Genomic DNA, 27,740 nt, shown 5'->3' on the forward strand with positions numbered 1-27,740 from the left:
GGGAGGTTGAGGCAAAAGGATCCCTTGAGCCCAGGAGTTTAAGACAAGCCTGGGTAACATAGTGAGACCCCATCTCTACAAAAAATGAAAAATTAACTGGGTGTAATCTCATCTACTTGGGAAGCTGAGGTGGGAGGATTGCTTGAGCCCTGAAGGTGGAGGTGGCAGTGAGCTGTGATTGTACCACTGCACTCCAGCCTTGGGGACAGAGCAAAACACTGACTCAAAAAAAAAAAAAAGGCCGGGCGCGTGATTCACGCTTGTAATCCCAGCACTTTGGGAGGCCAAGGTGGGCAGATCACAAGGTCAGGAGATCGAGACTATCCTGGCTAACATAGTGAAACCCTGTCTCTACTAAAAATACAAAAAATTAGCCAGGCATGGTGGTGGGCGCCTGTAGTCCCAGCTACTTGGGAGGCTGAGGCAGGAGAATGGCATAAACTGAGGCAAAGGTTGCAGTGAGCCAAGATCGCACCACTGCACTCCAGCCTGGGTGACAGAGTGAGACTCCATCTCAAAAAAAAAAAAAAAAAAAAAAAGGAAAAGAAAAGAAAGAAATAAAGTCTATATCCAATAGCCAGAGGTACAGAGGTATATCTCTAAGGTCCTTGATCTTCCAAATATAATGCAAAACCCAGAAGACATTTTTTTAAATGATAAATTTGACTACTAAGCAAAAAATTATGCATGGCATAAGTCACAATTAACAAAGTCAAAAGAAAAATGAGACAAATATTTAATAAGAATATCTGGAAGCACTCAAGATCCATTAAGGTAATTGGAATGTAATATCAGGGAGAAAGAACTAGAATGTAACTGAACTCAATATACTGATTGGGTTTTAATCCTAAAACACTGATTTTTATACTGTCCAAAGAAATTTTGCAATCAAAACAAAGATCAGAAGAGATAAGTAAAGGCCAGCCAGAGAGCAAGATTTTGCAGTGATTAGCTCTCACTATCCAGAGTCCAGAGAAATTTACTATAGTGGACACAAATACTCTAGTTGTTCTATAGTTATATACTATTTTGGGATAATAATGCTTTATTTTAGTTTGGATAAAGTATCTCTTAAAACTATATAACTCCTGTTATTCCAGTTTCATTCTCCTTTAAGTAAACTGATTCTGTCAATACTTACCAGTTACTGGCCAGGCACAGCAGCTCACACTTGGATCCCAACACTTTGGGAGGTTGAGGTGGGTGAATCACCTGAGGTCAGGAGTTGGAGACCAGCCTGGCCAACATGGTGAAAACCCGCCTCTACCAAAAATACACAGATTAGCTGAGCGTGGTGGCAGGCACCTGTAATCCCAGCTACTAGGGAGGCTGAGACAGGAGAATTGCTTGAGCCCAAGAGGTGAAGGTTGCAGTGAACCAAGATCGCGTCACTGCACTCTAGCCTGGGTGAGAGACTCTATCTCAAAAAAAAAAAAAAAAAGCAGATACCAGTTACCAAAAAGCGAACATGAAAAATATATGTAATTTTCACTATACATTTTTCTGGTAGACATCCTGGTTTACATAGTTTCCTAAGAGTTTGGTTATCATTAATTCTTTGGTTATCTTGGTATTCATGGAATCTCATCAATTCTGGATTCATTCACAATTTTGACTTTTCACGCCTGGGAACTGGGACCAGACTATAAGTTGATGACTCTAACATTTTCACCTATGAGCCCTTACTCAAGTAGCCAAATGATCTCAAGGTATGTCTGTTTCAGTTAGCCTTTGTTGTATAACAGATCACCTCTAACCAGGCCCAGTGGCTCACGTCTGTAATCCCAACACTTTGGGAGGCCAAAGTGGGTGGATCACAAGGTCAGGAGTTCAAGACCAGCCTGGCCAACATGGTGAAACCCTATCTCTACTAAAAATATTTTTTAAATTAGCTGGGCCTGGTGGTGGGTGCCTGTAATCCCAGCTACTTGGGAGGCTGAGGCAGAGAATTGCTTGAACCCAAGAGGTGGAGGTTACAGTGAGCCGAGATCGCACCATGCACTCCAGCCTGGGCGACACAGCGAGACTTCATCTCAAAACAAAACAAAACAAAACAAAAAAACCCCAAAAAAACAAAAAACAATTCACCTCTAAAATTAGTAGCCTATAACAGCTTCTATTTATTTCTCATATTTCTGTGGATTGAAATTTGGACTGGAATCAGCTGAGTGGAGATTCTGCTGATCTTCCCTGGAACCACTTGACTAGTCATCTCTATAAGACGGTCTTTTGTTTACATACCTAGCGCTTGGTCAACTTACATACTTGTATACTGTCTACAACTTGTATAATTCAGGTCATGGCCTCATCTTCAGTATGCTATACCGAGCTTTTTTATACAATAGTCTCAGGGCAGAATTCTAAGAGCGAGAGCAGGAGCCAGAAGACCTTTTCAAATTGAAATTCAGAATTCATCACTTCTCCATTTTATTGGTCAAAGTAAGTCACAAGACCAGCCCAAGATTCAAGAGGTGGGTAAATAGATTTCACCTCTTTTCAGGAGGAGATACAAATAATCTGTAGCTTTATTTATTTATTTATTTATTTATTTATTTAGAAGACAGAGTCTCACTCTGTTGCCCAGGCTGGAGTGCAGTGACGCGATCTCGGCTCACTGCAACCTCCACCTCCTGAGTTCAAGTGATTCTCCCGCCTCAGCCTCCCAAGCTGGGATTAGCCTGCCACCATGCGTGGCTGATTTTTGTATCTTTAGTAGAGACGGGGTTTCAGCATGGTGGCCAGGCTGGTCTCAAACTCCTGTCCTCAGGTGACCTGCCCACCTCGGCCACCCAAAGTGTTGGGATTACAGGCATGAGCCATCTTGCCCAGTTGCCTGTAGCTATATTTAATTACCCACAATTTGTAACACTGATTCACAATAGTCCCAATAATGTTCTTTATAGAAAAAGAAGATTCTCTGGTCTGGGATCCAATCTAGGTTCATACAGTACATTTAGTTGTCATGTCTCTTTGGTCTCCATTAATCTGCAAAAATTCCTTAGCTTTTCTTTGTCCTTCATGATGTTGACAGTTTAAAATTTTGTCTTTTGGATTATGTGACATTTTGAATTTTGTAACAGGTCCCTCAATTTGGCTTTGTTGGATATTTCCTTTTGATTAGATTCAGATTTTTCATTTTTGGCAGAAAAACTATATAAGAGCTATTACGACCATCTCACTGCAATACAGCAGGAGAAAATGATGTCGGCTTGCCCCAGTATTGGTGCTATTAACTTTGATTAATTGGTGCTTTCACTGTCAATTACTATTTTTCTTTTGTAGTTAATTAATAGTAATTAATTGTGTTATGATAAGATGCTCCTTATCGAACTTTCACTGACTAGTTGTAGTATCAATTAATTACGTCTAAAAATTTAAAGAAGTGCCAGGCGTGGTGGCTCACACCTGTACTTCACCCTGGGCGACAAGAGTAAGACTCTTGTCTCAAAAAAGAGAAAAAAATTTAAAAAGAAACATTGTTTTAAACTTAGATTCAAACATCAGTTTGCTACTTATCAGCTGTGTGACCTTAGGGCAACTCACCAGATGGCTCTGAGCCTCAGTTTCCTCATGTGTAGATTGTAGATAATAATACTTTTCTCATAAAATTAATGTGGGTAATACATGTAAAGTACTTAGCAGAGTGATTACTATTCATTTTATTTCACTAGTTTTTACTGAAATTCTTTAAATTTTAGTAGTGTGTAAGAAAAGATCATCTTTGTCCTAACAGAGATTATAGTCTAGTCTAGAGTAGAGGTCAGCAAACTTTTTCCTGTAAAGAGCAGCTGGTGGCTGGGCACAGTGGCTTGCGCCTGTAATCCCAGCATTTTGGGAGGCCAAGGCAGGCAGATCAGCTGAGGTTAGGAGTTCAAGACCAACTTGGCCAACATAGCAAAACCCCATGTCTACTAGAAATACAAACATTAGCTGGGTGTGGTGGTGCACATCTGTAACCCCAGCTACTCAGGAGGCTGAGGCATGAGAATCACTTGAACCTGGGAGTCAGAGGTTGCAGTGAGCTGAGACCGTGCCATTGCACACCAGCTTGGGCAAAAAGAGCGAAATTCCATCTCAAAACAAAAAAAAAATGCAGATGGTAAATATTTTAGGAGCCATATGGGCAATACATAAATGAATGAATTTTACTGTATTCCAATAAAACTTTATTTATAAAACAAGTGGTAGGCTGGACTTGGCCCATGGGCTGGAGTTTGCTGATCTCTGGTCTAGAGCAAACAGACCAACAAGAAAATATAATTACAAACAAACAAACAAAAAAACCCAGCCAAACAAAAATAAATAAAAATAATTACAAATCATAAGTGCTATGAAGGAAAAAGATAGGTTTTAGAGGATTACATAACAGTGACCTCACCTTCTCTACAATGTTAGGAGTAGCAAAGCTAAAGCAGTAGCATTTACACTGAGACCTAGAAAGTAGGTAGTCATTAACTAAATATGTGGTGGCAGGGAGCTTATCAGGCAGAGCAAATAGCATATTCTAAGGAAGTGAAAGAGAAAGTTACATAACTTTTTCTTTTCTTTTTTTTCGAGACAGGGTCTCATTCTGTTGTCCAGCTTGGAGGGCAGTGGCGCAATCATGGCCCACTGGAGCCTTAAACTCCTGGGCTCAAGCAATCCTCCCACCTCAACCTCCTGAGTAGCTGGGACCACAGGTGTGCTCCATCATGCCCAGCTATTTTTGTATTTTTTTGTAGAGATGGAGCTCTCACTATGTTGCCCAGGCTTATCTTGAACTCCTGGACTCAAGTGAGCCTCCTGCTTCACCCTCCCAAAATGCTGGGATTATAGATATAAGCCACCGTAACAGCTGAACTTTTTTTTTTTTTTTTGAGATGGAGTCTGGCTCTGTTGCCAGGCTGGAGTGCAGTGGCGAGATCTCCGCTCACTGCAATCTCTGCCTCCCAGGTTCAAGTGATCTCCTGTCTCAGCCTCCTGGGTAGCTGGGATTACAGGTGCCCACCACCACACCCAGTTAATTTTTATATTTTTAGTAGAGACGGGGTTTCACCATGTTGGCCAGGATGGTCTCAATCTCTTGACCTTGTGATTGCCCACCTCGGCCTCCCAAAGTGCTGGGATTACAGGCGTGAGCCACCGCACCGGGCAAGCTTTGAATTCTTAAAAAATTTTCAGCTGAGGCCAGACGCGGTGGCTCACACCTGTAATCCCCAGCACTTGGGGAGGCCAAGGTGGGCGGATCACGAGGTCAGGAGACCAAGACCACCCTGGCCAACACGCTGCAACGTTGTCTCTACTAAAAATACAAAATATTAGCTGGGCGTGGTGGCGGGTGCCTGTAGTCCCAGCTACTTGGGAGGCTGAGGCAAGAGAATCGCTTGAACCTGGGATGCGGAGATTGCAGTGAGCCAAGATGGTGCCACTGCACTCTAGCCTGGGCAACAGAGCTAGACTCAGTCTCAAAAAAAAAAAAAAAAAAAAAAAAATTGAAAGCCAATGTAACTAGAAGGCAAAAAAGAAAGAAAAATGATGTGGGAATCTTTGAATGAATAAACATTTGTTAAAAGATTCCCCACATCATTTTTCTTACTTTTCTTGCTGCGTGCTAGGCATTATTCTAGCTAAAAGGAATACACTGGTAAACAAGACTAATAAGGTCCCTGCCTCTATGAAGTTGACATTTGGGATAGAGGTGGGTGTTGGAGATGGATAATAAACACATGAATACATAATTACATGTTTAATATGTAATCGTATAGACGTATGTGCATGTGTAAATAAATGTGTTTACAGATTACAAGTACCAAGAATAAGATGCTTTTTGTTCTTTGAAACAGGGTCTTGCTCTGTCACCCAGGCTGAAGTGCCGTACTGCAATCCTAGCTCACTGCAGCCTCAACCTCTCAGGCAATCCTCCCACCTCAGCCTTTTGAGTAGCTGAGACTACAGGTGCACGCTACCACATCCAGCTAATTTAAAAAAAAAAATTGTAAAGATGGAGTTTCACCATGTTGCCCAGGCTGGTCTTGAATTCCTGGGCTCAAGTGATCCTCCCACCTTGGTTTCCTAAATTGTTGGGATTACAGGTGTGAACCACTGTGCCCAGCCTGGAGAGGGCTTTTTGAGGAAGTGATTTTTTTTTTTATTATACTTTAAGTTCTAGGGTACATGTGCATAACGTGCAGGTTTGTTACATATGTATACTTGTGCCATGTTGCTGTGCTGCACCCATCAACTCGTCAGCACCCATCAACTCGTCATTCACATCAGGTATAACTCCCAATGCAATCCCTCCCCCCTCCCCTTGAACACTGAGAAAAGGCCAAATACATGAAAGCAGAAAGAAGAATGTTAACAACTGTGAAACGACAAAAGCAGATGCCCTGAGACAATAAAGAACCACTACTGAGGAAGAAACCTACAGGCAGCCAAAGGGAGAGGGCTGTGAAACAAGATGGGAGAGGCAGGCAAAGGCCAGATCACACAGCCTTGGAGTCCACGGTGAGAACTTTGGACTTCATTTGAAATGCACTGAAAATCAATGGCAAGATTTTACTGAAGGGAGTGACATGACATTTTAAAAAGATTATTCTGGGTGCAGTGTGATGAATGCAATGGAGAAAAAACAAGATTGAAAGCGGAAAGAAGTTAAAAGGCTTTTGGACTAATCCAGGTGAGAAACTATGAGGTAGTTAAAATGAGGGTGGTGACAGTAAAGATGGAAGGAAATGAACAGTTTAGAAAGATACTTAAATGATAAAACTGATGGAACTTGGTGATTTGTTAGATATGAGTACTAAAAGAGAAAGATGGTCCCCAAGCTCCTGAAAGGAGAAATTGGGTGAATGTTGGTGCCATTCACTGGGATATCCAAGTGGAAATGTTAAATGTGCAGTTGAAAATAGGCGCTCAGGCCGGACGCGGTGTCTCACACCTGTAATCCCAGCACTTTGGGAGGCTGAGGTGGGTGGATCATGTGAGGTCAGGAGTTTGAGATGAGTCTGGCTAACATGATGAAACCCCATCGCTACTAAAAATAAAAAAAACTAGCCGGGCATGGTGGTACATGCCTGTAGCCCCAGCTACTTGGGAGGCTGAGGCTAGAGAATGGCTTGAACCCAGGAGGCTTGAACCCAGGAGCCGAGATCGCGCCACTGCACCACAGCCTAGGTGACAAAGTGAGACTCCGTCTCAAAAAAAAAAAAAAAAAAAAAGGAAAGGAAAATAGGAGCTCGGAGGGTGGGCACCGTGGCTTGTGCCTGTAATCCCAGCACTTTGGGAAGCCAAGGCAGGTGGATTGCTTGAACTCGGAAGTTTGAGACCAGCCTGGGCAACATGGCAAAACCCTTTCTCTACAAAAAAATACAAAAATTAGCTGGTGCTTGGTGGCTCATCTCTGCAGTCCCAGCTACTTGGGAGGCTGAGGCAGGAGAATGACTTGAGCACTGAAAGTCAAGGCTGCAATGAGCCACGATGGCACCACTATACTCCAGCCTGGGTGACAGAGTGAGACCTTCTAAAAAAAAAAAAAAAAAAAGAAAGAAAGAAAAGAAAACAGAAAAGAAAAAGAAAATAGGAGCTCAGAGGAGAACTGGGGATGTATTTATCCACATGTGGTAATCAGAGCCATGGATATGGTTAAAGAGAGAGGAGATAAGAAAAGCCTGCCTAAGTCTGAATCTTGAGAAATGTGGACGTGTAAAGACTGACAGAAGCTATAATCCCAGCACTTTGGGAGGCTGAGGCGGGCGGATCACCTGAGGTCAGGAGTTTGAGACCAGCCTGGCCAACGTGGTCAAACCCCGTAGCTACTAAAAAACCACAAAAATTGTCTGGGCGTGGTGGCTCACACCTGTAATTCCAGCACTTTGGGAGGCTGAGGCGGGCAGATTACCTGAAGTCAGAAGTTCGAGATCAGCCTGACCAACATGGTGAAACCTGTCTCTGCTAAAAATACAAAAATTAACTGGGCACGGTGGCGCACAGCTGTAGTCCCAGCTACTGGGGAGGCTGAAGCAGGAGAATTGCTTGAACCCAGGAGGCAGAGGTTGCAGTGAGCCGAGATCATGACACTATACTCCAATCTGGGCGACAGAGCAAGACTCCATCTCGAAAATAAAAAATTAGCCAGGCATGGTGGCACACGCCTCTAACCCAACTTCTCAGGAGGCTGAGGCAGGAGAATAACTTGAACCTGGGCGGGGGAGGTTGCGGTGAGCCAAGATTGCGACACTGCACTCCAGCCTGGGGGATAGAGAGAGACTCTGTCTCAAAAAAAAAAAAAAAAAAAAAAGAATTAGCTGGGCCTGGTGGCAGGTGCCTGTAATCCCAGCTACTGGAGAGGCTGAGGCAGGAGAATCGCTTGAACCCAGGAGGCAGAGATTGCAGTGAACTGAGATCGCACCACTGCACTCCAGTTTGGACTAATCGAAACTCTGTATCAAAAAAAAAAAAAGGCCAGAGCACCGTGGCTCACGCCTGTAATCCCAGCACTTTGGGAGGCTGAGACAGGCGGATCATGAGGTCAGGAGATCGAGACCATCCTGGCTAACACAGTGAAACCCCGTCTCCACTAAAAATACAAAAATTAGCCGGGCACGGTGGCGGGCGCCTGTAGTCCCAGCTGCTCTGGAGGCTGAGGCAGGAGAATGGCGTGAACCCGGGAGGCGGAGCTTGCAGTGAGCCGAGATGGCCCCACTGCACTCCAGCCTGGGGGACAGAGAGACAGAGGCTATAATCCCAGCCTCCCAAAGTGCTGGGATTATAGCTTCTGCCAGTCTTCACATGTCCAAGTTTCTCAAGATTCTGTCTCAAAAAAAAAAAATAAAAAAATAAAAAAAGATGTAGGCAGAACACCAGGAGAGCATCATGTCACAGAATGCTGCTGAGAGTTGAGGAATACGAGGATTAAAAAACAGCCACTGGAGGGAAAGACAAAGGAGTCATTGATAGCCTTGGGAAGAGTCATTTTGGGGAAGAGGATGAAGCTAGATTGCAGTGTCAGAGGAATAAGTACAAGGTGACAGGGAGTGTAGATGACTGTGAAAAACATAGACATAAAAGGGAAGAGAGATAGGCCACAGACTCATCCCTCCATAAATAACAGTTTTGTTATTACTATTTACTTGTCATTTTTAAAAAGCAAAACTTTGAGACACATTTACTTCCCCACCTTACCAGTCAATTATTACATCATAATTCTGAGTGGCTGTCTTATATCTTCTCAGAAAAAGTGCACTATTGAGGGGCTGGCATCTTATAGGGAGCTTCCCTCTTTGGTCATAGCATTAAGAGCCCTTGGCTTCACAGGTCATTCAATAGACTGTTTAGGTACTTACACTTAAGATTTTCACCTGAGTATCCAACTTACTTGTTTAGTGGATTTTTTGATTAATTTTTTTTTTTTTTTTTTGGAAACAGAATCTCACTGTCACCCAGGCTGGAGTGCAGTGGTACAATCATAGCTCACTGCAGCCTTGCTCTCTCAGGCTCAAGTGATCCTCCCACCTTAACCTCTCAAGTAGCTGGGAATACAGGCATGCACAACCACACCGCTTAATTTTTTTTTACTTTTTGTAGAGATGGGGTTTCACCATATTGCCCAGTCTGGTTCTTGAACTCCTGAGCGTAAGTGATTCACCTGCTTCGGCCTCCCAAAGTGCTAGGATTACAGGTGTGAGCCACTGTGTCCAGCCTTAATTAATTATTTTAACATTAATTTTATTTTTTTAAAAAAATAAGCAGGCCAGGCCGGGCGCAGTGGCTCACACCTGTAATCCCAGCACTTTGGGAGGCTGAGGCGGGCGGATCACGTCAGGAGATTGAGAACATATTGGCTAACATGGTGAAACCTCGTCTCTACTAAAAATACAAAAAATTAGCCAGGCGTAGTGGCAGGCGCCTGTAGTCCCAGCTACTCGGGAGGCTGAGGCAGGAGAATAGTATGAACCCGGGATGCGGAGCTTGCAGTGAGCTGAGATTGTGCCACTGCACTCCAGCCTGGGCGACAGAGTGAGACTCTGTCTCAAAAAAAAAAAAAAAAAAAAGCAGGCCAGGCGTGGTGGGTCACGCCTATAATCCCAGCACTTTGGGAGGCCAAGGCGGAAGGATCACCTGAGGTCGGGAGTTTGAGACCATCCTGGCCAACATGGTGAAACCCCGTCTCTACTGAAAATAAAAAAATCAGCCGGGCATGGTGGCACACGCCTGTAGTCCCAGCTACTCAGGAGGCTGAGGCAAGAGAATCTCTCGAACCCGGGAAGCGGAGGTTACAGTGAGCCGAGATCTCGCCACTGTACTCCAGCCTGGTGACAGAGCGAGACTCCATCTTAAAAAAAAAAAAAATGCCATACATCCAAATGCTTCAAAATTCCGAAAGAGGCCGGGCACAGTGGCTCACGCCTGTAATCCCAGCACTTTGGGAGGCAAAGGCAGGTGGATCACCTGAAGTCAGGAGTTCGAGACCAGCCTGGCCAACATGGTGAAACCCCATCTCTACTAAAAATACAAAAATTAGCCGGGCGTGGCGATGCACACCTGTAATCCCAGCTACTCAGGAAGCTGAGGCATGAGAATCACTTGAAAACAGAAGGCGGAGGTTGTGGTGAGCCGAGATCGTACCACTACACTCCATCCTGGGCGAGGGGGACACTCTGTCTCAAAAAAAAAAAATTCAGAAAGAACTAAAAGTTCAGTGAAAGTTTACTTTTCACCCTATTCCTGAACCCCTAGTTTCCTTCCTGGGGCAGCTGTATTTTATTTAACCAGGAGCCTAGTGATGAACATCTGCTTTTTAACAGTCTTTTCCTATTATGAATAATGAAGCAATGGATAACCTTGTATATGTTATTTTGTGCATGCGTGAGTGTCTTCAGTCTATTTCCCTAGAAGCTGAGACTGGTGGAGCTTAGTAGGCAAGTGATTTATTAGGAAAGTAGTCTAGGTAGAAATCTAGGAGACTGAGGGAGGGAAGCAGGCCAGGGGAGGGGAAGAAGGAACGCAAGGATGGTTTCAGGGGAAGTCTAGACTCAGCCTGTTCCTACCGGGAGCCCTGAAGCATAAAGTGCAAGCAGAATCTGTCTGTCCTTAAGCAAGAGACCAGAACATTTGTACCCCACCATAGACAGTCACTGGTTAAAGCAGCACATGACTCCCATGAACCTCATGTCCAGATGGCTCTAATCATGCAAGTCCAATCCCCTGGGGTTGTAGGTAGAAACCATTACCAGCAGTGCCCACAGCTCCTGGGGGAATGGGCACCACAAAATGGTAGCAGGGATCCCCAGGGATTGAGGTGGGGACACCAACAGATTCTGCCACGGTGGATATGTTGATGAAAAGCGTCAAACTCTGTTAACTATTTGAAGAGATTTATTCTGAGCCAAATATGGGTGACCATGGCCCATGACACAGCCTGCAGGAGGTCCTGAGAACATGTGCTCAAGGTGGTTGGGGCACAGCTTGGGTTTATACATTTTAGGGATACATGAGACACCAATCAAATACATTTAAGAAATACATTGGTTTGGTTCAGAAAGGCAGGACAACGCAAAGCCGGGGCTTCCACGCTACAGGTAAATTTAAACACTTTCTGGTTGATAGTTGGTTGAGTTTATCTGAAGACCTGGGATCAATGGAAAGAAAATGTTCAGATTAAGATAAAGGATTGTGGAGACCAAGTTTTATTGTGCAGAGGAAGCTCTCAGATAGCAGACTTCAGGGAGAGCAGTTTGCAAAATGTTTCTTATTGCACTTAGAAGGGTGCCTGGCTCTTAGCTGATTATCTCCTGGATCTGGAAAGGAAGGAAGGAAAACAAAGGAGGAAGGGGATTCTCTACGGAATGTGGATTTTTCCCACAAGAGGCTTTGCAGGGCAATTTCAAGGCATGCCAGAGAAACACGTATTGTGGTAAAAATATTTTGATTTTCTTCCTTGTTATGCCAGAGTCAGATTGGAGAGTAAGTCACAACATACAGGATTAAATAAAACCCATCTGATGAGAATTGATCATTTGTAGGGCATGACTCCCCAGACCCTTTAGGTAGGAATTTGGGGGAAAAAAATCAGAGCTTAGTCCTCAAATATCACTATAGGATAAATTCCTGGAGGTAAAATTGCTGGATGGAGCTAACGCTATTAGTTTCTTTAGATAAACTCAACCAATTGTCAAGCAGAAAAATTTTATCTAAAGACCTGGGATGAATAGAAAGGAAATGTCTGGGTTAAGATGAAGGATTATGGAGACCAAAGTTCTGATTTGCAGAGGAGGCCTTCAGTTAGTGGGCTTCAGAGAGAATAGTCTGTAAAATATTTCTTATCGGACTGAATTATGTGTTGATGTTAATGCCAGAGAGGTATAACAAGGCATGTCTGACCCCCGCCCCCACTTTTCCATTATGGCCTAAACCAGTCTTCCCGGTTAAATTTTAAAAGTGCCCTGGCCAGGAGAAAGTCCATTCAGATGGTTGGGGGGCCTTAGAATTTTATTTTTGGTTTAGAATTATTACACAAATCTATTTTCATTTATACGGTATTTTATGTATTACAAGTATACTTTCACAAACTTTTTTTTTCCACCTCACTTTATTTTTACAGTATCTCCCATCCACATGACAAGTATTGGTACTCTTGAAAAAAATATATCTCCTGCAGTAGTAAAAGCTAATAATTCACTGATGACTTTGACTTAGTTTTCTTTCCTTCTAACAACTAGCTGAGATGAGCTACTCTAAAAGTATGGGATTTAAAATATGGGAAAAGTAATCTTGTAACAGAGTCTTTGGGAGGGGATCCATACCCCAAAATAGAAGTACAGGGTAGAGTCCCGTGAGAGCACCAAAGATCAAAGAAAAGATGCAGTAAATGTGGGGGAAGGAGGGCAGAAGGGATGTCCGTGTGTTACGAAAGTCAACTTTTATCTATTCTGAAGTTTTGCCCTGTAGTCTGTGGGAAATACATTTTCCCTGTATTACTCAGTGTTCCTGCAAAACTTCAGCCTCTTGAACCACAGATACTGATCTACTATTAAAATAAGAATGCTTACTTTCATTTCCCCCATAAATATTTGTTCTCTACAACCTTCATTATGGAGCCATTGGCTTCCACTTAAAGGATAATAAAACTTCTCTTATCTTACCTGGAGGCAGAGCCTTACATTCCAGGATAGGGAACTTCCCCTCCTCCCTAGAAAGACTTCTGAAAGAATGTAGAGAACTCTCTCTCCATGACTTTGCATGTCAAAAGTGGAGAAAAGCCTCAAAGAGGCTGGTTTTATCTTCCCAGTAGAGATAGAGATTTAGATTCCAAAAGGTGAGAATCTGTTCCTAAGGAAAATATGTTTACCTTAGGGAACAAAGCTTTTTCCCTCTCCTTTGAGGAGAGTCTCTTTCCCATATGAACTCTCAGGCTTGAGGACAACTCAGCAAAGTCACTGTGGCTACTCTTATTGCTGGGAGTAAAGCTCTGATCTTTGACTCCGAGACCTGATGTTTCGGCTAGTATCTATTTATTTATCATCTCTATGTGCTTATTTATGACTATACAAGTAGGATAAGGTCTCACACCCATCACAATTTCCTTTTTTTTTTTTTTTTTAAGAGACAGGATCTTGCTATACTGCCCAGGCTGGTCTGAAACTCCTGGCCTCTAGCAATCTTCCCACATTGACCTCCCAAAGTGTTGGTATTACAGGCATGAGATACCTTGCCTGGTCCCATCACAGTTTTTGATTTGACATAATTCTCCTTTAAAAAATTGGTAAATTGTGCTTGCTTCAGCATATATATACATATACATATATATATAATTTTTTTTTTTTTTTTTTGAGACAGAATCTCACTCTGTCGCCCAGGCTGGAGTGCAGTGGCGCGATCTTGGCTCACTGCAAGCTCCGCCTCCTGGGTTCACACCATTCTCCTGCCTCAGCCTCCTGAGTAACTGGGACTACAGGCGCCTGCCACCACGCCCAGCTAATTTTTTGTATTTTTAGTAGAGACAGGCTTTCACCGTGTTAGCCAGGATGGTCCCGATCTCCTGACCTCATGATCTGCCCGCCTTGGCCTCCCAAAGTACTGGGATTACGGGCGTGAGCCACCGCACACGGCCTAGCATATATATTAAAATTGGATTATACAAAGTAGATTAGCATGCCTCCTGTGAGAGGATGACATGCTGAAATGGAAATTCGTGCTCCATATTTTTTCTTAATTGATAAATTACTCTTTAATAGTGAATTACCCAACATTGTGGGGTTTTTTGTTTTTGTTTTTGTTTTGAGACAGAGCCTCACTGTCTCTCAGGCTGGAGTGCAATGGCATGATCTTGGCTCACTGCAACCTCCACCTCCTGGGTTCAAGCGATTCTCCTGCCTCAGCCACCTGAGTAGCTGGGATTACAGGCACATGCCACCACACCCAACTAATTTTTGTATTTTTAGTAGAGATGTGGCTTTGTCATGTTGCCCAGGCTGGTCTTGAACTCCTGGCCTCAAGTGAGGCTCACCTCAGCCTCCCAAAGGGCTGGGACTACAGGCATAAGCCACCGCTGTGGGCCTGTATTTCTAATATATACATACAAGATCATTTATGTAGTTTACTGCCCAAAATGGAAGAAACCTCATCACAAAGAGACATTTAGAAAACCTAAATTGATGAACATCCTAAAAATATATTTGTCTGTAAAGACTAACTTCTGATTTTTATTTTTATTTTTATTTATTTATTTATTTATTTATTTTCTCTTGCCCAAATTCCTATCTTAAGGGTCTGGAGAGTCATGTCCTACAAACTATAAATTCTCATCAGAGGTGTGATTTAACCCTGTATATTGTGACTTACTTTCCAATCTGACTCTGGCATAACATTACGTGACAAAGAAGAAAGGCAAAATATTTTACCCCAAAACATGTTTCTTTGCCATATTTTGAAATGGCCCTGCAAAGCTGTCCTTTGAAGGGGAAGATTCGCATCTGTAAAGAATCTCTATTAACAAAGCTAGATCTTTTTCTTCCAGGCTCTCCCAATCCTGAAGAGATTGTTATATATATGTGCTGCCGAATGGAGCACTCCAGAAGAGATTAACTAAGACTCTAGCACCTTTTAAGGTCTGAATAGGAAACATCTGTCATTTATTCTCTCTAAGGGTAGCCACTATAAGACTTCAAAAGGGCCGGGCGCGGTGGCTCACGCCTGTAATCCCAGCACTTTGGGAGGCCGAGGCGGGCGGATCACAAGGTCAGGAGATCGAGACCACGGTGAAACCCCGTTTCTACTAAAAATACAAAAAATTAGCCGGGCGCGGTGGCGGGCGCCTGTAGTCCCAGCTACTCAGGAGGCTGAGGCAGGAGAATGGCGTGAACCCGGGAGGCGGAGCTTGCAGTGAGCCGAGATTGCGCCACTGCACTCCAGCCTGGGCGACAGAGCGAGACTCTGTCTCAAAAAAAAAAAAAAAAAGACTTCAAAAGAACCTTGGTTGCCGCAATCTTCTTCTTCTTTTTTTTTTTTAATTGAGATGGAGTCTCACTCTGTTGCCCAGGCTAGAGTAGAGTGATACCATCTCGGCTTGTAGCGGGATGAGCCACAGAGAAAACTCCTCAGACACCGGATTAAAGAAGGAAGAGGTTTTTTATTCGGCCAGGAGCATCAGCAGACTCGCGTCTTAAGAGCCGAGCTCCCCGAGAAAAAATTCTTGGCTTTTTTAAAAGCTTACAACTTTAAGGGGTCCATGTGAAAGGGTCGTGATAAATCAAGCAAGCGTGGGAAACGTGACTGGGAGCTACATGCATCAGCTAACAGAACAAAAAGTTTTACAATGCTTTTTTCATACAGTGTCTGGAATTTACAGATAACACAAGTAGTTTAGGTCAGGGTTTGATGTTATTATTATTACTTTTTTTAACTTCTAGGGCTGAGTGGTGGTGTCAAGGTTGTCTGGCTATTTATTTTACTTTTGTTTCTTTTTAACTTTTTGCCTTCTCTTTTTTCTTCTGTCTTGTGAACTAGGCAAGGTGAGGGGAGGAGGGCAGCAGGAGTAGTAGTGGTCTCCTTCCAAAGGCTCACTGCAACCTCCACCTCCCAGGTTTAACTGATCCTCCTGCCTCAGGCCCCCTAGTAGCTGGGATTACAGGCATGCATCACCATACCCGGCTAATTTTGTTTGTTTGTTTTGAGACGGAGTTTCACGCTGTTGCGCAGGCTGGAGTGCAGTGGCGCGATCTTGGCTCATTGCAACCTCTACCTCCTGGGTTCAAGCCATTCTCCTGTCTCAACTTCCTGAGTAGCTGGGATTACAGGTGCCTGCCACCACGCCCAGCTAATTTTTGTACTTTTAGCAGAGAATGGTCACCATGCTGGCCAGGCTGGTCTCGAACTCCTGACCTCAGGCGATCCACCTGCCTTGGCCTCCCAAAGTTCTGGGATTACAGGCATGAGCTGCTGCTCCCGTTCTAAGGGCTGGGATTACAGGCGTGAGCCACCGGCCCTGGCCAAGTCTCCACAATCTTTTTTTTTTTTTATTTTTTTTATTTTGAGGCAGAATCTCTCTCTGTCGCCAGGCTGGAGTGCAGTGCTGCTCTCGGCTCACTGCAACCTCTGCCTCCCAGGTTCAAGCAATTCTCCTGCCTCAACCTCCTGAGTAGCTGGGACTACAGGCGCACGCCACCACGCCCAGCTAATTTTTGCATTTTTAGTAGAGACAGGGTTTCTACATGTTGGCCAGGATGGTCTCCATCTCTTGACCTCGTGATCTGCCCACCTCAGCCTCCCAAAGTGCTGTGATTATAGGCGTGAGCCACCGTGCCTGGTCCCCATAATCTTTTATCTTAACCTTAACATTTCCTTTCTATGGATCCCAGGTCTTTAGACAAACTCATCCAATTGTCATCAGAAAATGTTTAAATTTACCTATAGCCTGTAAGGCCCCCGACTGCCCCCCACCCACCCTATCTGCTTTGAGTTGTCCCGCCTTTCTGGACCAAACCAATGTATTTCTTAAACATATTTATTGATGTCTCATGCCCTCCCTAAAATGTATAAAACCAAGCTGCACCCAACCACCTTGGGCACATGTTCTCAGGACCTCCTGAGGGCTGTGTCACAGACCATAGTCACTTATATTTGGCTCAGAATAAATTTCTTCAAATATTTTACAGAGTTTGACTCTTTTTGTCAACACTGTGCACTTCAAAAATGTTCGTGTCATAGAAAACAAAGTTTGAGGAACTGTTCCAGATTAAAGGAACCTAAATAGACACGGGAACTAAATGAAAGGTGTGAAGGGAGAAGGATTGTTACAGAAGGCATTATTGGGACAATTGGCAAAATTTGAATATGGACTCTATATTGATAATCATAGTGTATCAATGTTAAATGTCCTGAATTTGGTGATTGTACAGTGGTTTTGTAAGAGAATGTCTTTCTTCAAGGATAGACAATAAATTATTTAGGCACGTCGGGTCGTGATATCTATAACTTAATTTCAAATGGAGAGAAAGAGAAAAAAAGCAATTGTAGCAAAATGTTTACTAACAATTAGTGATCTAGGTGAAGGGCGTTTCAGTTCATTGCGCTACTATTCTTGCAACTTTTCTCTAGTTTATATTGTTTTCAAAATAAAAGGTTTTGTGAAAGAAGGAAAAACATTCCCATCGAGAAAAGCCTAGGTCTGACGCTGTGGCTCACATCTGTAATTCCAGCAATTTGAGAGGCCGAGGCAGGCAAAATACTTGAGGCCAGGAGTTCAACACCAGCCTGGCCAACATGGTGAAACCTGGTCTTAACTAAACTACAAAAATTAGGCCAGGCACAGTGGCTCACGCCTGTAATCCCAGCACTTTGGGAGGCTGAGGCGGGTGGCTCACCTGAGGTCAGGAGCTTGAGACCAGCCTGGACAACATGGAGAAACCCCATCTCTACTAAAAATACAAAAATTAGCCAGGCATGGTGGCAGGCACCTATAATCCCAGCTACTTGGGAGGCTGAGGCAGGAGAATCGCTTGAACCCGGGAGGCAGAGGTTACAGTGAGCCGAGATCATGCCACTGCACTCCAGCCTGGGTGACAGAGTGAGACCCTGTCTTAAAAATAAATTAATAAAATAATAAAATAAAATAAAAAATTAGTTGGGCGTGGTGGTGGGCGCCTGTAATCCCAGCTACTCTGGAGGCTGAGGCAGGAGAATTGCTTGAGTCCAGGAGGCAGAGGTTGCAGTGAGCCAAGATAATGCCATTGCACTCCAGCCTGGGTGACAGAGCAAGACTCCATCTCAAAAATAAATAAATAAATAAATAAAAGGAGAAAAGTCTAACATGTGTCAGGCACTGAGCTAAGCATAAGCTCTAGAGATGAGTAATGGATGTGATATATTACCAGACCACAAAACCTAACAGTCTAGTGAAGGAGATATAAGGAGATATACAAGTAAATTAATATCATGTGACAAAAAAAAAAAAAAAAAGGGAAGGCTTTTTTTTTTTTTTTTTTAAAGACAGAGTCTTTCTCTGTTGCCAGGCTGGAGTGCAGTGGCATGATCTCGGCTCACTGCAACCTCCACCTCCTGGGTTTAAGGGATTCTCCTGCCTCAGCCTCCTGAGTAGCTGGGACTACAGGCACCCGCCACCATACCCAGCAAATTTTTGTATTTTTAGTAGAGACGGGATTTCACCATGTTGGCCAGGATGGTCTCCATCTCTTGACCTCATGATCTGCCCGCTTGGCCTCCCAAAGTGCTGGGATTACAGGTGTGAGCCACCGTGCCCTGCCAAGGAAGCCTATTATTTTAGAGTATGATTATGAACGTTTTCTTCACTTGGCCTCTGCAACATCATCGTCTCTTTTCATTTATTTATTTATTTATTGAGATGGAATTTTGCTCTAGTTGCCCAGGCTGGAGTGCAATGGTGTGATCTTGGCTTACGGCAACCTCCGCCTCCCGAGTTCTCCTGCCTCAGCCTCCAGAGTAGCTGGGATTACAGGCATGTGCCACCACGCCTGGCTAATTTTGTATTTTTAGTAGAGACGGGGTTTCTCCATGTTGGTCAGGCTGGTCTCAAACTCCTGACCCTAGGTAATCCGCCCGCCTCAGCCTCCCAAAGTGCTGGGATTACAGGTGTGAGCCACCGCTCCTGGCCGTCTCTTTTTATTTTTTAATTTATTTTCATTTTTTTATTTTTGAGATGGAGTCTCGCTCTTGTTGCCCAGGCTGGAGTGCAATGTTGCGATCTCGGCTCACCGCAACCTCCACTTCCCGGGTTCAAGCAATTCTCCTGCCTCAGCCTCCTGAGTAGCTGGGACTGCAGGCACACAATACCACATCTGACTAATTTTGAGTTTTTAGTAGAGACAGGGTTTCTCCATGTTGGTCAGGCTGGTGTTGAACTCCTGACCTTAGCTGATCTGCCTGCCTCAGCCTCCCAAAGTACTGGGATTACAGGCGTGAGCTACCACGCCTAGCCCATCGTTGTCTCTTGATTCTCCTCCTACTTCCCCGGCTGCTGCTTCTCAATATCCTTTGCTAATTCTTCCACATCACTCCCAACTCTTTTCTGGGGAGGCCCAGAACTCACTCTCTGGACCTCTTCCCTTCTCTGTCTACTCTTGCTCCTTAGGTGGATTTAACTAGTCATATGGCTTTAAAGATCATCTACAAGCTGATAATCCAATTTAGACCTCCAGCCTGGGTCTCTCCTCTGAACTCCTGTGGATTCAGCATCTCCACTTGGATGTTAGATAGGTATCTCTAACTCTTTTTTTTTTTTTTTTTTTTTTTTTGGAGACAGGATCTCGCTCTGTTACCCAGGCTGGGATGCAGTGGCTCCATCATAGCTCACTGCAGCCTCGACCTCTCAGGCTTAAGTGATCCTCCCCTCTGGGTCTCCAGAGCAGCTGGGACCACATATGTGTGCCATCATGCCTGCCCAGCTAATTTTAAAAAAATTTTTTTCTGTAGAGATGTAGTCTCACTATGTTGCCCAGGCTGGTCACAACTCCTGGGCTCAAGTGATCCACCTGCCCCAGCCTCCCAAAGTGCTGGGATTATAGGCATGAGCCACTGTGCCCGGTCAAACTCAATTTATCTAAAAGAAAAAAAAAAAGCCTCCTAATTTTCTTCCTAAAGCGTTCCCCATCTCAGTGGAGAAAAGCTTTTCTTTTACATGCTAAGGGTAAAACTCTTGGAGTCATCTTCAGCTTCTCTCTTTCTCTCATACTCTACATGAATCATTTAACAAACTTGATTAACTTTAAATTCAAAACAAAATACTCATAATATGACCACTTCTTTTTTTAATTAGTAATTTACTTCTTTTCTTTTTCCATTTATTCTTCATGATGGTATATAACTGACCACTTCTTACCACTTCACTTCTACTACTGTGGCCTAAACCATCATCATTTCTCACCTCAACGATTGCGATAACTTCCTAATGCTATACTTCTCTGTGTCTGTTCTTCCTATGGTATTCTGAGGGATCTTATGAAAATGCAAGTAAGATTAGGTCACATTTTGGCTCAAAACCTCCAGTGACTTCCCATCTCACTCATGATTTTACTACCCACACCCATCGCTGGCCTCCCTGACCTCCTCTCCTTATGTTCTCCCTCTTGGTCCCTCAGCTCCAGACACATGGGCTTCCTTTCCGTTCCCTGAGCATAGCGTGCTTCCACCTCAGGACCTTTGAACTTACTCATCCCTTTACTCGGGTCACTTTAATCACATATCCATATGGCTTGCTCTCTCACTTCTATTCAGATATCACCTTGACGGTGGAGCTGTCCAGACTACCCGTGTGTAAAGCAGTATTTCCACACCCCTGCCTCTGGACTACCTGTCCTCCTTATGCCGTAATAATTTTCTCCCATAACACCTATTATCATTTGTCTAATAGACACATTATCTATTAGACAAGTGGGACTTCCCGAGCATGTCCTGGTTACTGTAGAAGTGTCTCCTCCTCAAGGCAATGTTATGATGAGAAGTGAGGGAAATAGTCAACAAGGGCTGCAAAGCATGTTGGTCTAATTAGTGCCCCCTTGCACAGAGATCTGGGGAGAAGTCTGAGGAGGGAGTATCCAAAGATGACATAACCTGAGTGCAGATTTTCCACTGTAAGTGAAAAGTGAGCTGAGCCTGTGCTCAAGGACTTCCTGTGTGCTGAGCACCCGTGCCGAGCACTGTCTCTCACTAGCTTGCTGATGGGGGTTTGGGTTTATAAATTTCATGTTTCACTCACCAACACTAACTCATTTTATATTTCAATCAAAACGGAATGTGTGAATCCAGGCTCGGTGGCTCATGCCTGTAATCCCAGCACTTTGGGAGGCCAAAGCAGGCAGCTGGCTTGAGCTCAGGCGTTGGAGACCGGCCTGGGCAACACAGTGAAACCCCATCTTTACCAAAAATACAAAAAAATTAGCCAGGTATGGTGGCATGTGCCTGTAGTAACAGCTACTCCGGAGGCTAAGGTAGGAGGACTGCTTGAGCCCAGGAGGCGCAGGGTACAGTGAGCTAAGATCGCGCCACTGCACTCCACCCAGACTCTGTCTCAAAAAAAAAAAAAAAAAAAAAAATTGTGTTTTGTTTTTTTTTTTTTTTCTGGAAGGAAATAGAACATATTCTCTAATATTCTCTAAGTGGTTTGTGTGCTTTGGCACACAAAAGAATGCAATGATGATGGCCTTTCTCACTGGTTGGTTTGCTGTTCCCACAGGTAGAGGAGACTGCCCACATAGGGAGAGTGGCACAGAGGAGAGCAACATCAATCAACAGCGAATATGCATGTGATCGCGGTCTAATTAGCACCAGGCACCTCAGGGCAGCAGTATTGTCAGAGGCATTGGAACAAGAGGGACTCCATCTTGAATAAGGTCTGGGTAAAATGAGGCTGACACTTACTGGGCTGCATTCCCAGGAGGTTAGGCATTCTTAGTCACAGGACAAGATAGAGGTCATAAAGACCCTGCTGATAAAACAAGGCAACAAAGAAGGCAGCCAAAACTCACCAAAACCAAGGTGGTGATGAAAGTGACCTCTGGTTGTCCTCACTGCTCATTAAACGCTAATTATAATGCATTAGCATGCTCAAAGACACTCCCAGCAGCACCACGACAGTTTACAAACGCCATGGCAACATCAGGAAGTTACCCTATATGGTCTAAAAGGGGAGGAACCCTCAGTTAGGGTAAATCCCTGCCCCTTTCCTGGAAAACTCATGAATAATCCACCCCTTGTTTAATATATAATCAAGAAATAACTATACGTGTACTCAGTCGAACATCCTATGCCACTGCTCTGCCTATGGGAGTAGCCATTCTTTTATTCTTTTACTTCTCTAATAAACTTACTTTCACTCTACTTTATGAACTCACCCCAAATTCTTTCTTGTGCAAGATCCAGAACCTTCTCTTGGGGTCTGGATCAGGACCCCTTTCCTGTAATAGCATTAGTCATAACTATTATCTGAAAAAGTATATTTATATGGCACTTTACAAATTCAATTGTGCACGATAGACTCTGACCCATGTCATTCTCACAATCACCCCATAATGTTAATCCTTCCATTTCACAATAAAAAAACTGAGGCTCAGGCTGGAGATGGTGGCCCACACCTATAATCCCAGCACTTTGGGAGGCTGAGGCAGTGGGATCATTTGAGGATTGGAGTTTGAAACCAGCATGGGCAAAATAATGAGATTCCAGTTCTACAAAAAAATAAATAAAAGTTTTTGGCCAGGCACGGTGGCTCACGCCTGTAATTCCAACACTTTGGGAGGCCGAGGCGGGTGGATCACGAGGTCAGGAGATCAAGACCATCCTGGCTAACATGGTGAAACCCCATCTCTATTACAAATACAAAAAATTAGCCAGGCATGGTGGTGGGCACCTGTAGTCCCAGCTACTCGGGAGACTGAGGCAGGAGAATGGCATGAACCTGGGAGGCGGAGCTTGCAGTGAGCCGAGACTGCACCACCACACTCCAGCCTGGGCGACATAGTGAGACTCCAGCTCAAAAAAAAAAAAAAAAAATTGTTTTTCATTAGTTGGGCTTGGTGGGGCAACTCTAGTCCCAGGTATGAGGGAGGCTGAGGCAGGAGGATTGTTTGGGCCCAGGAGTTTGGGGCTGCTGCAGTGAGCTGAGATCACACCATTGTACTTTAGCCTGCATGACAGAATGAGACTATGTCTCAAAAGAAAAAAAATAAAGAAGAAGAAGAAATTGAGGCTCAAGGAGGTTAGGGTGGATTGCTCAAAGCCATTCTGCTGTGACCTAAACCTAGAGTGAACATATGTCCTGATGCGTCCAGGACAGCCCTCAGTTTATGCCTGTCGTCCTGGTGTAATTATTAATAGCACCTTCTCACTCTCCGGAGTATCCTGGTTGGATAGTAAATTATATGGTCACTCTACCAAAATCTGTTTCTTTCATTCACTTAAATGCAATCTTTTATTTCATTACTGCCTTATTTCCTCCACTTATGGCAGCTTCAGGATGATTATAACAGCTGAAAAGGCTGGCTTCAGACCATGGTATCACTTCTATAAGAAAGGACATTTCAAGTTGCAAACAAACAATTCAACCAGTGATTTTAAAGTTGAAAACTACCGATATAGTACGGCAGTGAAGAGATCAGGGTCTCAATCTCTTCACTGTGTGGGAAGTTGCGTGGCTTTGGTGAAATTAATGTGGAAAAAAAAAAACCAGCCAGAGCACCATCAGCATAGACATTATTCAAAATGTCAGGCCTGAGAAGGAGCTAAAATACGGCCTGTCTTGGGGAGGAAACAGCAAGAATTTTATGAAACTTTAGCTGGAGTGGGAGAGGGGGTTGTCAGCCAGAATGCAGCTAGTTTGGGGACGAGTTGGGCAAAGAGATTCTTGAAAGAGGGAGGAATCGTGGTTGCAGATGAGCAGCCATTGGGCACTTTGGATTTATCAGCCTGGACAGGATGAGCTGTTAGGGGCTAAGGTCCTGCGCAGGAAGAGGTGGAAGGAACAACTGCAGGCAAAGGGGACCTGCAGGTTCCATGTGGAAAATGCTAGGACTTCAGGGTCTCTTAGGTTAGTTAACTCTTTCGAGCCTCATTTTCCTCATCTGTAAAATGAGGATGGTAACAGTTTATAAGGGTGGTTCTGAGGATGGAATGTTCTCAGTACATAGATGTTCAGCAAACAGTGGCTCTTATTCTTTGAGTCTCTTCCCCACCCTGTGCCCCCAGTGTAGTAGTAAGGGTACGCATTTTCTTTATGCTGTATATAAAACTTTGAGAAACTATCAATTGTTTGTAATAAAGAATGAAAACTCCAAAAGGCATCTGGGGTGAAGTGGAGGTCTGCACAGAGATTATGGAGGGAGGGGACCCCCAAAGCTGTCGTTGGCTTCAGGCACTCAACAGATTGGAACACAGCGTGGAGATTTATGGTAGTGTGAAGGTGCTTTATTTGTTATGAATTACTCAGAGATTTTACTATATTTTAACCTGGGGTAGGGAACCCTTCCTTTTTTGGCCTTTTGAAAATAAGGTAGATTTCTTCAGATGTGGAAAGTATCAATAACCAATCTGATAGCTTTTCATTATTTTATTTTTTTATTTTTGGAGGCAGAGTCTCACTCTGTCTGTTACCCTGGCTGGAGTACAGTGGTGCAATCTGGGCTCATTGCAACATCTCCCTCCTGGGGTTCAAGTGAGTCTCCTGTCTCAGCCTCCCGAGTAGCTGGGACTACAGGCGTGCGCCACCATGCTTGGCTAATTTTTGTATTTTTAGTAGAGATGAGGTTTTGCCATGTTGGCCAGGCTGGTCTCAAACTCCTGACCTCATGATCCACCCGCCTCAGCCTCCTGAAGTGCTAGGATAACAGGCTGAGCCACCATCCTTGGCTCACTTTGTGACCTGTTTTTAAAAGTTAAAAAACTCACCTGACAAAAGAGATACTTTGTGGCCAAGCACGGTGGCTCACTCCTGTAATCCCAGCACTTTGGGAGGCCAAAGTGGGTGGGATCACTTGACGTCAGGAGTTCGAGACCAGCCTGGCCAACATGGTGAAACCCCCGTCTCTACTAAAAATACAAAAATTAGCCAGGTGTGGTGGCAGGCACCTGTAATCCCAGCTACTTGGGAGGCTGAGACAGGAGAATTGCTTGAACCTGGGAGGTGGAGGTTGCAGTGAGACAAGATCGTGCCATTGCACTCCAGCCTGGGTGAGGAGAGTGAAACTCCATCTCAAAAAAACAAACAAACAAAAAACAGAGACAGAGAAACTTTGTGATTTACTCCATGGAACAAATATCATATAGAACTGTAACATTTATAAAGTCAGATTTCTGTTTCTAAACTTTAGGTTTATACCTTTTGGCAGATGACTAGATGATTGTTTCCCCATCCCAAGAGTAACAGATATTCAGCCAACTTGTGTGTGTGTGTGTGTGTGTGTGTGTGTGTGTATCACATGTGATTCAACATTTCAGTTTGTTTCTCAATACTTTTTGTATTTTAAATTGGACAAGTATTACTTTTATAAGAAAAAAGATAATTACTAAAAATGAATGAGAAATACATATACATATAGAATTTGCATAGTGTCAAGTAAATGATAAGGTTAGAAAGAGTGCAGAGAAAAAAAAAGATTAAAACGAAGGTGGCTGAAGAACACGTTGTGAAGGAGGTGGGATTGAAATGTGCCTTGAAAGGCCGGGTGGGGCGGCTCACACCTGTAATCTCAGCAAATTGGGAGGCTGAGGCGTGCGGATCACCTGAAGTAGGAGTTTGAGACCAGCCTGGCCAACATGGTGAAACCCCATCTCTACTAAAAACACAAAAATTAGCCAGGTGTGGTGGCAGGTGCCTGTAATCCCAGCTACTCTGGAGGCTGAGGCAAGAGAATCACTTGAACCTGGGAGGTGAAGGTTGTAGTGAACCAAGATCACACTACTGCACTCCAGCCTGGGAAACAGAGCGAGACTCCGTCTCAAAAAGGAAAAAAAAAAAAAACCCACCAAAATGGGCTTTGAAGAACGGAAGGGATGCAGATAAAAGAGAGAGAGAAAGAAGCAGAAGTATTGGAGAGTAGAAATGCGACAGAGAATTGTAAAGTTTATGTTGGGGGAAAACAATTAGTTTGTCTCAAGTGTAGTATTTATGCAAAGGAGAAAACTTTAGAGATGTAGGGCACACATTGTAAAGAGCTTGGAATTAGGATTTAAGGAATGTTATACTCTATCCTGCAAAATTCAGAGACAAATTTGAGAACCGACTAGCACTTTAACTTGCAAAAAAAGACAAGTTGGTACAGAACTAGCACATCTAATTTTTAAAAAAGTATTTGAATTATAACATGGTGAAACCCCATCTCTACTAAAAATACACAAATTAGCCGGACATGGTGGTGGGTGCCTGTAATCCCAGCTACTCTCAAGGCTGAGGCAGGAGAATCGCTTGAACCCAGAAAGTGGAGGTTGCAGTGAGCTGAAATCGCACCATTGCACTCCAGCCTGGGCATCAAGAGCAAGACTGTCTAAAAAAAAAAAATCACAAAGTCAGGAGATAGCTCAGATTGTTATATATTAGTCAATAATTCTGATTGGATAACTTTGGGGTCAGTTTTGATAAAAAGAAAAATAAAATGTTTCTGTCTTTTGCATAAAAAATAACTTTATGGTTTATCTTGGAATTCAAGGCTTTCCAAATATTTCTGGTTTTCGTGGCTTATCTTAGAGTGCAAAATTTTTAGGAATGTCAGCCTTTTCCAGACTATGGTACAGGATGGGCTTGATTAGTCGATATGGTGGGCAGGGCTAGATAGGACATTAGTTTTACAGACTAGAGTTCACACTAAACGTCCATAGGCTTCCATAGGGCCACCGGGTAGAGTTGTACAGATTATATAGGTTGTGCACTGCACAACTTTAGATGTTATGTGCACAGTTATAAAATGCAAAGTCGGCTGGACGCAGTGGCTCATGCCTGTAATCCCAGCACTTTCGGAGGCTGAGGCGGGTGGATCACCTGAGGTCAGGAGTTCAAGACCAGCCTGGCCAACATGGTGAAACCCCATCTCTACTAAAAATACAAAAATTAGCTGGGCATGGTGGTGTGCAACTGTCATCCCAGCTACTCAGGAGGCTGAGGCAGGAGAATCGTTTGAACCCAGGAGGTGGAGGTTGCAGTGAGCCAAGATTGTGCCATTGTACTACAGCCTGGGCAACAGAGGGAGACTCCATCTCAGGGGGAAAAAAAAAAAAAGGAAAGTCTACTCAACCATACCTGGAAGCCTAGAGGCCAGGCAGGTAACACAAATCAGTGAAACCTACGGCCCACTGAAAGGATTCCAACAAATTTAAAAATAATGGTCAGAGCACTATGGAGTTGTAGTAAAACAAATTTGTAGACTACGTTCAGCCTTGGAGCTCAAGTTTGGGACCTCTGCTGTATAAGGTAGAGGCAGTCAATATTTTTGTGCAGGGTAATGATGCAAAGAGATATGTAAAATAGATTACCATAGAGAAAAGAGGCTACAAAGAAATAAAAAAATCAGAAAAGTACTTCAATAATCTGGGTTGAGGAAACAGGGGCCTGGCCGGGCCAGAGCTATGTGGATAGACATAGAAAGAAAAGAATTAATAGAATTTAGTGATCAGATTCAGGTTTAATTCTGAACCGAATCAATTCAGACTTGATTTCTCATAAGACAAAATAAAAAGAAAGGGAGACCAGAGTAATGCAAGGTTTTGAACTTGGGTCCTTAGGAAAATACCTGGAAGAAAAATAT

General features: G+C 43.7%; 1 non-coding gene across 1 annotated transcript; it reads left to right on the forward strand.

The window, feature by feature from the left end:
• The first annotated feature begins 14,079 nt into the window (after positions 1-14,079).
• Positions 14,080-14,185, forward strand: LOC112427165 (U6 spliceosomal RNA). The gene has a single exon (XR_003018640.2). It is a non-coding gene; the product is annotated as a U6 spliceosomal RNA (small nuclear RNA).
• Positions 14,186-27,740: the final 13,555 nt, after the last annotated feature.

The sequence above is a fragment of the Macaca nemestrina genome, chromosome 10 (genome assembly GCF_043159975.1).
Source record: "Macaca nemestrina isolate mMacNem1 chromosome 10, mMacNem.hap1, whole genome shotgun sequence".
NCBI classification, from domain to species: domain Eukaryota; kingdom Metazoa; phylum Chordata; class Mammalia; order Primates; family Cercopithecidae; genus Macaca; species Macaca nemestrina.